The sequence below is a fragment of the Hippoglossus hippoglossus genome, chromosome 5, assembly GCF_009819705.1.
Source record: "Hippoglossus hippoglossus isolate fHipHip1 chromosome 5, fHipHip1.pri, whole genome shotgun sequence".
Taxonomy (NCBI): Eukaryota; Metazoa; Chordata; class Actinopteri; order Pleuronectiformes; family Pleuronectidae; genus Hippoglossus; species Hippoglossus hippoglossus.
The window spans coordinates 1,270,597-1,284,757 of NC_047155.1; positions in this window are offsets into that span (position 1 = coordinate 1,270,597).

A 14,161-nucleotide genomic window follows, 5' to 3' on the forward strand; every position below is an offset into this window, starting at 1 on the left:
TCACCATCCTGGTGGCCGGAGGCAAAGAAGCTTTTTCTTTGTACATAAAAGATGCAAAGCTGCAGTTTAATATAGATTTTTACATCTTTTTTGCATCTTCTTCTTCTGAAATATTGTTTTTTTTAAGGTCTAAGTGTCTGATTACCATTCAACACATCGTGAGGACATGGTCATCATCCACTGTGTCTTACATATAAAATATAAATGTAAATAGCTTTGCAGGAAGTAAAAGCAAAAACAAAACCCTCTGGCCCAAAGACAAATCCGCACTTTTCACTCTGTCCTGAAGCAGAAGTGAGGAGTTGAGCTGAGGCCACGACGGCAGCCTGCTCTGAATGTAGAGGGAGAAACCAGACAGGATCTTAACTCGGCTCCGTCTCTGTCCGTGGAAAACTGTTTCCAGGAAGTCGCTCCGTGTTTGAAGCAGCACGTCCTGAGGTCACTGCGTTTTGATCCCGTTAGCTCTGTGGTGATTCGACCTTCGAGGAGTCAAAGTCAACGTACACGGTCGCAGTGCTCAAGGCCTCACGCCAGAGACTCCTCCCACGACCAGAGACTCCTCCCATGACCAGAGACTCCTCCTATGACCAGAGACTCCTCCTACGACCAGAGACTCCTCCTACGACCAGAGACCCCTCCCACGACCAGAGACTCCTCCCACGACCAGAGACTCCTCCCACGACCGGCAACAAACCTCAGTGTGTCAGCGCCGGTCAAATACAGACAAATCCTCCGTGTCGTCAAGGTTCCATGTTTAGAACGTGTGAACTCGGATTCAAGCAATCATTAAATCAAATTATAATTGTATAATCTCATATTCACACATCACAGTTTGTCTCATGGATCTTAACAAGGTTCTTAACCCTGATCAAGAGTTAAACTACCAAAGAAACTTTATTAACAGGAAATAAAACGTAGAAACCTCAGAGAGTCACGTGACGATCCCAGGACACAAGTACAATAGATGCTGCGTGTAGCTGAACACATCCACAAAATAACTGTATTTACTACATTGAGAAGAAGAAACTGTTTGTATGTACATGTACGTTCAACGACTTTAAAGTTATACTTCTTATAATTTTCATGAAAATAATTGGATGTATTTATACGTGTACGTAGTTAAAGTAAGACGGACGACGTGTCTCCACTTCCTCCCGTCGTACGATAATGAAGCCAAAATATGTCAGATATACAGGAGACACTGTTCAGGCTCCGCAGCGAGGACTCTCTCTCCCTCTCCATTATTAACACCTCTCTCCCTGTTTGTCTATCAATGACACACTCTCTCTCTCCCCCTGTGTCTCTCTGTCATTTGTCCATTGTCCCTCTCTGTCATCACTGTCACTCTGTTGTCTCGGGCCTCGTCAGTCTGTCATTGGTTCGGTGCGACTGCCTCTCATTCTGTACTTAGACCAGAGGTTGAAGACAAATGTTTGGTGTCTGTGACGGAGGGAAAACGGAGCGAGGTGAAGAGGTGAAGGGGAATCAACCTCACGCACCTTTGACCACTTGGTTTTTTCCTGAAAACCTTTAAACTGGTTCAACGTATTTAACTTGAGGTAAGGCTGATAAATGTAAGTTGTTGGCCACAGTTGAATATTGTTGTCCTAAAACATGAAACAACACAAACCACATGATGTTTACAGGAACGTGTGTTTCTGTTCGAGTCCTATAGGAGCGAGAGAATCAAAGTCTTTCCAGATTAAAGACAAATGTTTCACAGCATGGGAAAAATATTATTGAAAATGTTCGATGTTCATGTCACATCTTCCAGATTAAGTTTAATCCCAGTAAAACCAAATATAGATCTGGACCAGCCTGTAATCCCTGAAACATCTGATTTTGATCACATAAAGTGCTTCTTTTTATAACACAATAACACAGACCAACAAAAACAAACATAGTTGTTATTCTTCGTTGTTGTTTTCCACAAAAGTTTCACTCTCGCACAAACTTTTGGATTCGTTGGTTCACTTCATGGTGAGATGTGTTTTATTTATTTATTCATATTTGTATTTATTTTCTCCTCCTTCGAGCGATGCTGTCAGAGAGCAGAGAGTCCTCCAGAGAAAAGAAGAGACAGAGGAGGCAAACAAACAGACACACACACACAACACACAACACACAACACACAACACACAACACACACACGGGGATTAGCTCTATCCAGCTGGAATTGGCATTTAGTTTATCCAGCGGTTTAGGTCAATAGTCTGACAAATGACTCACATGTGTTGGTCTCACCACTTAGCCTGTGGCCTGTATGTGTTTGATTGTGAATGTGAGAGGCCGCAACCACAGGAGGAAGAGAAATACTGGATGTGTAGTTGTGTGCAAGAATCTGTGTGTGTGTGTCTGTGTGTGTGTGTGTGTGTGTGTGCGTGGGTGTGTGCGCGGCACCTGAACGAGTTATTTACTCCGACAAGATAATTCAATTTATGGTGCAACTTCAAATGCTCTGTTTCAATATTTAATTGATGCTCCAGAGTTTCACCAAAGCCCAAATTGAAAAGGACATTTGACACAAACTTAATGGCCGTGAATTATTCAGAGAAGAGACTTTCAGTCGAACAAAGAATGTTCATTTGGAGAAAAGAAGATGTGAGTGCTTTTAACCAAAGTACCGAACAGTGGTACTTAATGGAGACGGCAGATTAACATGAGATTTCCACATTTGTGTTGATGCCACTGTGGAGTAACAGCACAATAACACACAATCGGTTCATCTGTTATGAGTGCAAACACTAAAATAATGGAATCTGACCAGACTCCAACAGGAAAAACAAATCAACACACGTTCACAGCACTCATGATGAAAAGAAAACTGCAGCCAACTTGTGCGAGCACAGTTCCTAACATCTTTTATTCAGTGCAACACAAGCTAACACTATGTTCTCAACTTTGACTCTCAATTTCATAATAAGAATCTGTGTCGGTTGGAAATGAGAGTTTCATTTCAGCGATTAAAGCCAATCCGCAGTGCGTCAGTCAGAAGAATGAGACGGCCCACAGCGAGATTTTCAAGTGGTTATGATGATACTGACGATAATCTCTCATAGAGTCTTGTGTGCGGTGGAGATCGTGACCCTGGGTGGTGCCCTGGGTGAGGCATACAAGTGATGAGCACAAAACAACCTCGATGTAAAACAAATAAACTGCATTGATGCAAAATGCAAAAATTAAGATGCTAATATGTCCCTGGAAAACTCTGCACATGTACTATTCGCTGTCACCGCCGCCTGTCAGCATGTTGATGTTATGATGCAGGAGACCACACCCGTCTTGGAACTCCTCATCAGTTCTATTTGTACGACACCAAATAGGAGGATACTGGCTTGTTTGGAAAAGTGTAGGATGCTCGTTAGAAGAGGTATTTCATATAGAATGCTGTTTTGAAAATGCAGTAGTACTCTGGATGAGTCTTCATCGGTGAACAGCTTCAACTTTAAATGAAACCACAATATTATGTGACACGCAAGAAAATATCGCAAAAACACACGATTCTGCCTTAAAGCCTCTTAATGGAGTTCCCTCCTCTACAGTCAACAGTCCAGGACAAATGCACGTGATGAGGCTTCTCATGTTTTATGCATCATCTGCCTGATGCTGCAATATGCAGCTGCCTAAGAAACATATTACACACACACTCAGTGGTGTGTTCCATCAATGGGCACATGAAAGGGAATGAATGGGAATCCCTCGGGTGTGAGCAGGGCTGCGCTGTGTGTGTGTGTCTCTGTGTGTGTGTGTGTGTGTGTGTATGTGTGTGTCTCTGTGTGTGTGTGTGTGTGTGTATGTGTGTGTGTGAACCAATTTGCGGTGGAGATTTGTGTAGCTCTTTAGAGCAAAGACGTTTCTGCAAAGTAAAAGAGAAAAGTCAGAGATCTGCTTGTGTGTACTTTGTGTGTACTTGTGATAGAGAGAGGAAGATAAAATGGTTTTACTTGTACGTGTATTGTACGGAGAGACGGAGAATGAACAGGAGACACTTGTTAATGGTTATTTCCTACATGTGTGTGTGGCTGTTTGCATGTGTTGTTCTGGTTGACATGTAAAACCATGAAGGTTAGGACCTAGTTTAGGGTTGTGGTTAGGATCCGGTTCGGGTTAGGAGTTAAGATCCTTTAGCAAACAATAGGCAGAGTTTTCCATTTTAGTATTAACACATCGTCCCTCCGACAAGGTACCGACTGTTACAACACACCTGACTCGAAATGTGTTTTCACGATGTAGCTGCACATCAATGTAGATATATATGTTCGTGTCATAGAATTCGTGGAACTCAAACACACAGATTGGCTTGTTTCTATTGGACGTGCACGTGTTCGGCCGCTCGACGCAGCTATAAATCCCTCGCTGTGAATTTTCAGGACATTTTTCTGCTGCATTCTCACATTGACTGTACTGACTCGTACATTTGTCCGGACCTGAAAGCAGCTTGAGAGATCAGGGGCTTGAGCATGCGTCATGTCGACGAGGGCCCTCACAACTATAGACAGACGAACGCGTGTGTGTGTGTGTGTGTGTGTGTGTGTGTGTGTGTGTGTGTGTGTGTGTGTGTGTGTGTGATCCTGCCTCAGGAACAAATCTCATCCTAATTAAGACGTGAAGCTCGTCATTTTAACATCCTCCTCGATGCCCACAGGCACATGCAGGCAAAGTCTCAAGTGCACTCAGCACTCCAGCAGATGGATTGTGTGTATTTGGCTGTGTTTGTGTGTATGTGTGTGTGTGTGTGTGTGCGTGTGTGAGAAAGATTTTCCCCATACCCTGTAGTTACTGCTGCTCCACAGCTGATGGGGAGGACGAGGTTTTCTGAGTGTGTTGAAAAAAATCCCAGGGAACAGCAGAGAGAGGAAAAGAGGTTCGGATCCAAAGATGATGATGATGATGAGAGATGCAGATTGTTTTTGTGTATGTGTTTGTTTATTTATTTATATGCACGTGCAGTGATTGTACGCCAGCGTGCACGTGAGGCCGATGTCCCGGAAGCTGTTAAGCTGCGTAACAATCTACTGTAAAGTGAAAGGTAAGACAGAGGCACTGAGTAACGGGGTTGGTGCTGATAAATGAAAAAAGACGTTAAAGCAGAGAGAGCGGAGGAACCGTCTTCCTCAGCAGCGGCGGCGTGCAGAACTAGGCCACCTCCGTGAACCGACAGCAGTGACTGGAACGGCACAGACGGCACACACCAACCCACATACAGCTGAGATAAACTGCACCACACAGATGGGACGGAGATCTCAGTGTGTCACGTCCAGCCTGGAGATCTGCTCCCTGCTATTAATAGGCTAAACGGGAAAAAGTACTCGCTTGCACTTTATCCACCCCCCCCCCCGCAACTGCTCAACGACATCGACCTCTGTAACCGACAATTAGGGTGGTTGATACGGGGCCGTTCCCCGGGGAGGACGGGTGATGGATCTCAACCGGGGGGGCTGCTGAACAGGAGCGTGCACGCTGACAGGCACGAGAGTTTCAATCGCATGGAAACCAACACAGCTGAATACAGATTTGTAGAAAAGTTGTAGCTGTAACTTGAAGAAAATGTCACCGTTCATTTGTGAGTGAAAACGGTGGATTGCTTTCTAGGTGGGGGGGGAAGGAGTTGAAGTATCTGAGGTCGGTGAGGCGTCAGCAGTAACGAGAGGGAAGAGGCAAAGCTTCTGATGTTGAGGAGGTTCAGGCACGAGTCAGAATGCCTCCTGTGCAGGTTTCCAGGGCTCACCCAATCAGGAGGGGCCCCCCCGGGTAGAGCCAGAAGCTGTCGGAGTTACTACACATCCCATCTGGCCAGAGGACGCCTCAGGATCAACAAGCAAGAGCTGGAAAGTGCAGCTCGGGAGAGGGCAGCTGGAAAACCCCCCCGGAGCTAAGGCTGACAAGCAGAAGAGCCAAGTCAGGGGCCGCATCCTGTGGAGGCTGCACCTGATGACCGAGGTCGGTCAGGGTGGGGCAGTGAGGCCCTCCCATTTTGAAGGCTTCCTCAAACGTATCTTTCCCAAGCAACAAAGGATCCAACGGGCGGATCCCTCTCAGGCCGACTTCTCCCAGGACGATGAAATGAACAAGCTGGTGAAGCAAATAGCAAATCTTCTGTAGTCGTCCGAAGGAAGCGTATACTGATTTAATATATATATATATATATATATAGAGTCTTAGTTGCATATGCTACACAAATACTACACAGCAATTCAGGCTGTATCCACAGGACTCTGATGTTCACAGGAGCATTTTAAAATGTCAGCATCTCAATCATGTGTTTGGAGATGAAGGTTCGTCTGTTCAGGCTGCTCGCGATTATCTGAGGATGAAAGTTTAATGAAGGTTTCAACTGAAGCTGCTAATGGACAGTGGTGTTATCTGTGCTGTGAAATATTCTGTATCATGAAGAGAGAAACACAGATAACGGAGCTGGATTCTAAAATATTAACGATGAAGCGACTTTAACGTGAGCCACACGTTCAATAAACACTAACACACTGACGGCCCCACACTGTCATATCTACATCTGAAATGTAACCGTCTGGAGTTATAGAAGTAATGTTGTGGAAAACAGAAGCTTGTCGACTCTTTAACGGCGTCGACTGGAAATTCAAGTTGTTTCAGGACGGAGCTAAAGTCTGCAGATGTGTCTCTGTGAGTTTTTGAGCGAGAGGTCACATGTTCTGTCACTTCCTCTTTGTCCTTTTATAACCTAAGACTTTATTTGTATAGAAGGTTTTATCTAAACCCAACTCCTCCATCCACTCACACGACACTAAACAGCTGTAAGATATAATACATGGCTACAGGAACAGAGAACACTATCGAAACGCTTATTAATTTAAACATTTACAAGTTCAGAATTAGACAAGAAGAGAGGAGTTTGATTCTGTAGAAAACAGGATACTTCTCGATTTAATGTCTTATTTCTATGATTTCTGGACTTTATTGTGCATCAACACTGGAGACAACATGTTGGGTCAAAAATAATCTGTATCGTGTTTGTTTTAACTCAGAGAAGAAGCAGAAAGTTGCTCCACTGCACCAACGGGGCTGAAAGTTCAGCAGTTAAGCAAAGTACTGTGACTTCCTGTGTGAGCTGCACCTCCGACTGTTCAGCAAACCAATAAAATCAACGTCTGCACTACGATAACTAACGTCCTGTTGTTTTCTCATCACATCCTCCTCATGCCTCGACCTCCCTGCAGCAGCCCCCCCCCCCCTCCAGTCTGAAAACCTCTGTCTTACAAAGAACATTACCACAATTAAACATAAAAACCCAAACATTCTTCATCTTCACAGGGGCTAATCTTTTACATTTTTTAAATTTAATTTCCCTTTGTTTATTTACAGTAACACCTGAACAGATTTCCAGTGAACTTGTTGGAACGATGGGACATTTTGGCTCAGATCTGGATCAATGAGCAGATACAGGATTTTTTTTAAAATCTCTTTCTTTGAGAGATTGTCTTTTACATTTTCACTGTATCTCAGGTTATAATTCATGGATATTTTATGTTTATATGTATTGGAAAGCATGAGGAGAGAGCGGGGACGCCATGCAGCGAAGGGTCAGAACTGAACCTGCAGCCGCTGCAGAACAGTCGTGGATTCCAATGAAAAAGGACTGATATCAATCCAGATTAGATGATGTGGTTTCTTAATGGGACTGTTGGTTTGTGTTCTTCTGAGTGTGAACCTTGAGTTTATCCCTTTTCTTCCAAACTCCGAGGACACTCATCACTCAGCTGGATCAACCATCAGGCCTCAGTCCACTGAGGGTCTCTACTGGAGCAGATGGTGAACAGTTCCTCTGTTCTCAGGCAGGAACATGTAACATATGTGCGTCTGGTCACATGCCCACGTGTCTTACGTCTTGGCCGCTGCAGAGTGGCAGCGGAGCCTGGAGGTTCTCTGAGGTCATGGCCTGCACACATTCAGCCACAGACACACTTCGCTCAACCAGCACGACAACAGCTTCATTCCCTCGTCCAGCCGAGTGAAGGTTTCATCAGGGTGTAAAGTCAGTCACACATCAAACCTTCAGATCCTGCACAAATCTCAAAGTGATAATCCAACAAAAACCTAATTTGAAGCTTCAGAAAAGAACAAAAACACCTTAAATCAAAACTTTGCCTGCAGACAAACATTTGAAGGTTTTATTTTGATCAGGTTTTTGGTTTATTTCATTTGAATTACAACAAATATTTATTCTAAATGAAGTTAATTTCAACAAATGTATTTATTTTTTCAATAAAGAACAAAGGCACCTGCAGTATAACCGAACCGGCTCCATAAACTAAGTATTGTATAAAGTATATAAAGGTTGGAAAAGCCACCGAACATCTGCGTGACGACTCTTCACTGCAGATGTGACTCTGAATAATTTATTGACCTTGTAACATGACGTCCTCCACTGTTCTCCACATAATCAGCTGCAAGAGACAGATGTTCAAATCTGCACAGCCACTTTCACTAACTCACAGCAGACTGCAGCGTCGCTACCACACGCACACGCACACGCACACGCACACACACACACACGCACACACACACACACGGCAGCAGCAGGCTCTAGAATACTTCATGTACACTGAGGAAAATGTCGGTCTGTGTTGATGTGCAAACGACTGACTTCCTGTCGTCGGTGCTGCATCACAGATGTTCCGTCTTTAAAATAAAAACTTTACATCTCATGACTTTTAAATGAAATGATCTCATGTAAACACACAAGCGCAGATCATCTATTAGTGGATGTTTTGAATCGTGGAGATGTAGATTTTCGTTTCCCTGACCCTCCACCCAGAGACGGTTCAGACTTCTGGTATCAACTGGTTTGATGTTCCATTAAGTTTCAAATAATACAGATGTGGCCCCTGAGCTCTTTATTGAAAACATTCCACCACGAGCAGCTCATTAGTGTTTAATCTGTAATAATTTACAATCTCTGGGGCCATCAGCTCGTATGTAAATGATCATTGTCACCATCAGTTTCCATTATGTGCAACTCATCTGTGCACAGACACACAAAACAGACCACACACACACACAACACACACACACACACACAGAGAGACAGTAAAAAAAAAAGAGCATACAAAGTGTTGCGTGTTCTGGTCCGTTTCCTTTGTCATCATGGAGACACAGATGTTTCACGTGTTCATATTCATGGAAGTAAATGTCCACTGGAGTGTGTGTGTGTGTGTGTGTGTGTGTGTGTGTGTGTGTGTTTTATGCAGATTTGCGTTTTATGCAGATTTGCGTTTCTCTCTGTTTGTTTTCTGTCTCTATGCATCTATCCGATTTCTGTCTTTTTCCAAATTTGTGTATATTTTGTTCACATCCACACACACACACTGAATCCCCCCCCCCATAAACACAGTGGAAAAGGGAGAAAACAATGACACAGAAATAAGTAAACAGATGAGCTGTTCTCTGCCCTGGGGGGGGGGGGGGGGGGGGGGGGGGGGGGGGGGGGGGGGGGGGGGGGGGGGGGGTGTATTGTGGTGCAGCCACATTAACCAAGATGACAGACAGATTTTCTGATGGATTCAAATTCACCTTCTGGTCTGTTTGTTTCATAACGACACACAAAAAACATCTGATCGCAAAGAGCGGAGGGAATAAACATATAACTGAGAGACAGAGGGAATCAAACTACAGACCGTGTAAGGTCGGAACACATGACCCCCTGACCCACAAGTATTTAGTCCTCATTACTCCACCTTTACTGATACACTTGGTCGGACCACAACCACCCCATCAAAGAGGTAGCAGTACACAAACGTAGGTGGGGGCAGCTGTGGCTTCTAACCAGAAGGTTGGCGGTTCGAGTATCTTTGGGCAAGAGACTGAACCAGGAACTACCCCGCATAGGAAAATAAAACTGCTGCTTATAGATATCAATGTGTGTGTGAATGGGTGAATGGCAGAGCGCTAAATAAATACACCAGAGGGTGAGTGGTTCAATTCCAAGTGCCAAAGTGTCCTATGGCAAGATACTCATGTATAATACGTCCCTCTCCTTCCAGCGCTGATGCCTGGACCGCACCCGTCTTCACACAAGGTGAAGACCATGTTGTCCAGGCTGATAACAAGGTGGAGGAAATGTGTTTCCAGACTCGAGCCTGTAATTCTGATTCAGCTTGAAAGTCAATGTTATACAAGAGGTGAAACAAAGGATGAAGAGCTGGAGGCAGAGTGTGAAAAACAGACAGGAGCATGTACTGACCTCATAATTCTCGGCTGTATACCGCAGAAATAAAAATCGATGTACAAGACAAGGAGGAGGAAGAGGAGGAGGAAGAGGAGAGGGAAACAGGAGAGGAAGGAGAGGGATGGAGTGATGAAGTGATGGAGGAGTTCAGGATGAAAAGAGCAGAAACTTATGAGTGAGTCTGAGACATAAACCCATGAAACCTGATATACAGCCACAATATCACCGGGGAATTACAGGCCAATGGGGCGAGAGGGCGAGAGACGGAGGAGGTAGAGAGGGAGCGTACTTCAAGAAGAAGGTGTCAGGAGGAGAGGACACAATCAAAAAGAGGAGAAGGAGGGATATCAGACAGAAGATGTGCAAGGAATGACTTGACAAATAAAAAACAAAGATAGGAGGAAGGAAGAAGAGGACACGTTCAGACACAACTTTTATTTCCCAGAGTTCATGTCTGAAAACAGCCGTCGGGATCTGAAGGTTCCCGGTGGAGATGAGAGAGGTTTAGGATTTTTAATTATCTTGCTGAAAAACTAACTAACTAACAAATAAGCAAACAAACAAACCAGTTCTGGATCTGTTTGCTAATTTTTCTCCAGATGTATAGTTGGATTTTATATATTATATATTTTCATGTTTACATTTTTAAGTTTAATTTAAATCTATCCATCCATCTAACAAACAGACAGGGGTGAAAACAGGTGATAATGAGGTACAAACTATTTTCAGTCTTTATGTTAGAAACAGAAAGAAGAAAACACATTTCTTTAATTTTTCAGAATGTAGAACTTTGCAGAGAAGCATTAAACTGCGACAGTCTGAGAAATGAATCCTCTGACTGTCTGGGACAAGGTCGTCCAAGCTTTTATCTGAGTGAGATCCTCCATCGCTCGGCCTCTGAGAGACGTCACTCCAGATGCTCTCAGGCTTCAGCTGAGTCAGGACAGAGAGAGAGAGAGAGAGAGAGAGAGAGAGAGAGAGAGAGAGAGAAAGAGACAGAGAGAGAGACAGAGAGAGAGAGAGAGAGAGAGAGAGACAGAGAGAGAGACAGAGAGAGAGAGAGAGAGAGAGAGAGAGAGACAGAGAGAGAGAGAGAGAGAGAGAGAGAGAGACAGAGAGAGAGAGAGAGAGAGAGACAGAGAGAGAGAGAGAGAGAGAGAGAGAGAGAGAGAGAGAGAGAGATTTAAGGGGAGATTGGAGAAGCTCGGACGCTCGAAGACGTTCTTCAAGTAATTGAGCGGAGATTAAAATAAAAAGCTCTTTATGTCAGAGAGATGAAAAATAAACATGAAGAAGAAAGGTCACTGATGTGGAGGGAAAGGAAAAAGAGACGGGGCAGATAAACACTGAAGCACAGACGGAGGAAGAAGAGAAAATAAAGTGGAGGAAGACAGAAAACAATAAAGCAGAGCTGGCGGGAGAGGGAGAGGAGGAGGAGGATGAGGATGAGGATGAGGAGGAGGAGGACGAGGAGGAGGAGGAGGACGAGGAGGAGGAGGAGGAGGAGGAGGATGAGGAGGAGGAGGAGGAGGAGGAGGAGGAGGAGGAGTAAATTCATGGCTGCTGAGGTTGAGAAGTAAAGAAGCTTCTATTCAGGAGCTGCTCGTGTCCAGGAGTGGATGAAGTTAAATAAATCTGTACTTTACTTAAGTTGATATATATTTAGGTACTTTTTTTTACTTCATTACATATATCTGTAAATATCTGTACTTTCTACTCCAATAAACTTCGTCTTACTTGTACACATTGTTTTTCTGATATTTTTAAAAGTAAGAATGTTGATGTAGTAAACTTTATTAGAGAATAGGCTATAATTACATTTTTTATCACTGTTAGATACATAAACCATTGAGTCAAAAATCTGAGAGCAGATGTTTCACATGTGTTCTGCAGGGGGGATGGTGTTAACCACTGCACCACCGTACCGGCCAGATTTAAAATCATGTAACCATTCAATAAAAACAGAGAAGCAGGTCGACTACAGACCTTCAGAACAACACGAGCTACCTGACGTTATGTGCCCCCCCCCCACAGCAGCCTCCAGGCCTTCCTCCTCCCAACACCAACCCACATCCAGACCAAACATGCAGCTCCCACCAAAATGTCGAGCCTCCCCCGGGGCAGAGAACATGGTTCTGATTGTACAGAGACGGAGCTCGACCCCGCAGCCGAAAACACAAACCTCCTATTACTCAGATTCTACAGCAGAAGTGGGCGACATCCTTTATGAGGGACGACGTTTCACTGTAACTCGACTGGTTTATCAGAAGAGAAAAGTCTCTGACCGCGAGCAGCGAAGGTCAGACTATCATCTCGTGTTAAGAAACCGAGCGTCAGAGACAGAAGCTTCATTCAGAGAATGGGGTGGGGGGGGGGGGGGAGTACTGGGGAGGTTAATGGGATTTAAGGCTTTAATTAATGATGAAATATATTAATGCTGCTTTTCATACCACATTTGCTTTTATTTACATTTACACCAGCTAGTGTTTCAAATCGTCTCGGACCGATGTTTAAGTCCAGTCAACATATGAAAAAGTTAACAGCCTCTGATAGAAAGTGGGCGGTCCCACGCCACCAACGGCCGCTCATCAGTGTGGATCCAGAAATCTGAGCTCATTTTCAAATCTATCCTGAAACTGAACCTCTGAACCACGACGTGGTCGACCATCCAGAGACGTCCCGTCCTCTGCTGACCCTCAGCTGTCACACACACTTCTCACACTTCTTCTGAGTGGGGGGCTCTCCCCCCCCCCGTAGTTTCCTGCCGAGCATGATGACGAGTGCCTGTGTCAGAGGTTTGAACGGCTCCGGACCACCCCCGCTCCTCAGACATGGTTTAGCCCGGCTTGTTTATCTTGTCCAGAAACGTGTTCAACGTCCGAAGATCCCATGACCTGGATGACTGAGAATCTTCACAGTTACAATAGTCACCACAGTGTGTGTGCAGCTGCTGGAGTTGTTGCTCATGGCTGGACCACGAGATAACTTACAGATAATTAATAAGTCGAGTATCTCCCAGCTCCGCGTTCTAAAGGAATTCTCTAATTTACGTCATGTTCAAATTTCAACACAACTCGTAATATTCCGACGTTGTTTCCACCGTATTTTCATCTGCAGAAACATCATCTGTTTGAAACATCACAAACATAAAAACACTCGGCTCAGGTGGAAAAGTTGGTGCATTGATAAAAAATGAAATGAAGCCGATTAAACAGTGACGCATGAAGCATGTGATTCAAATGTCACTTGAGCGTTCACATCAGATCTGAGTGCAGCGATGAGGAATCTGAATACGTGAACCAAACCACTTCTGTCGCAGGAAAACTCGGACACAGCTGCAGACTGGTCCCCACAACAGACTCAAAACACAACTAACCTCATTCACCACCAACACGAGATTCACGTCACACATGACCACGGATCAGAGCCGCTGTAGAAACAGTCTGTACATTATATAAACTGTAAATGTGTCACGTCCAGATAAGTCTCATGATCTGACCCACATGAGATTAGAATCACGTCCCGAGGTCGTAAACAACGTTAGACTCTTCTTACAGTTTGATCGGAAACATCATTTAAATATCGTTTTCAGTTGATGGTGTGAGCCGACACATGAGAAGGAGCTGGGGTTGGGGGAAGGTTAATGGAGTTCAGGCCCATGGGCGGGTCCGTGGAGTGGAGGGGTCAACACCAGGATTAGGAGCAGAAGAAGAATCTGTGATGTCAACAAACGCAGAACAACAATGTGTGTGGACTGAAACTCTATTGGTTGAACAGCAGGGACATGATTCTATTGTCTACATGGAAGATTCAGCCTCTATAATAAAATAACATGTATAATATTATCAGCAGGAAAATGAAACAGAGACGACTGTAAATCTGTCTCCATTCATTTCTTCATCCTCAAACTGTAACTGAATCTTCCCACAGCTTCTCCTCCCCTGTAACAGTGGCCATTAT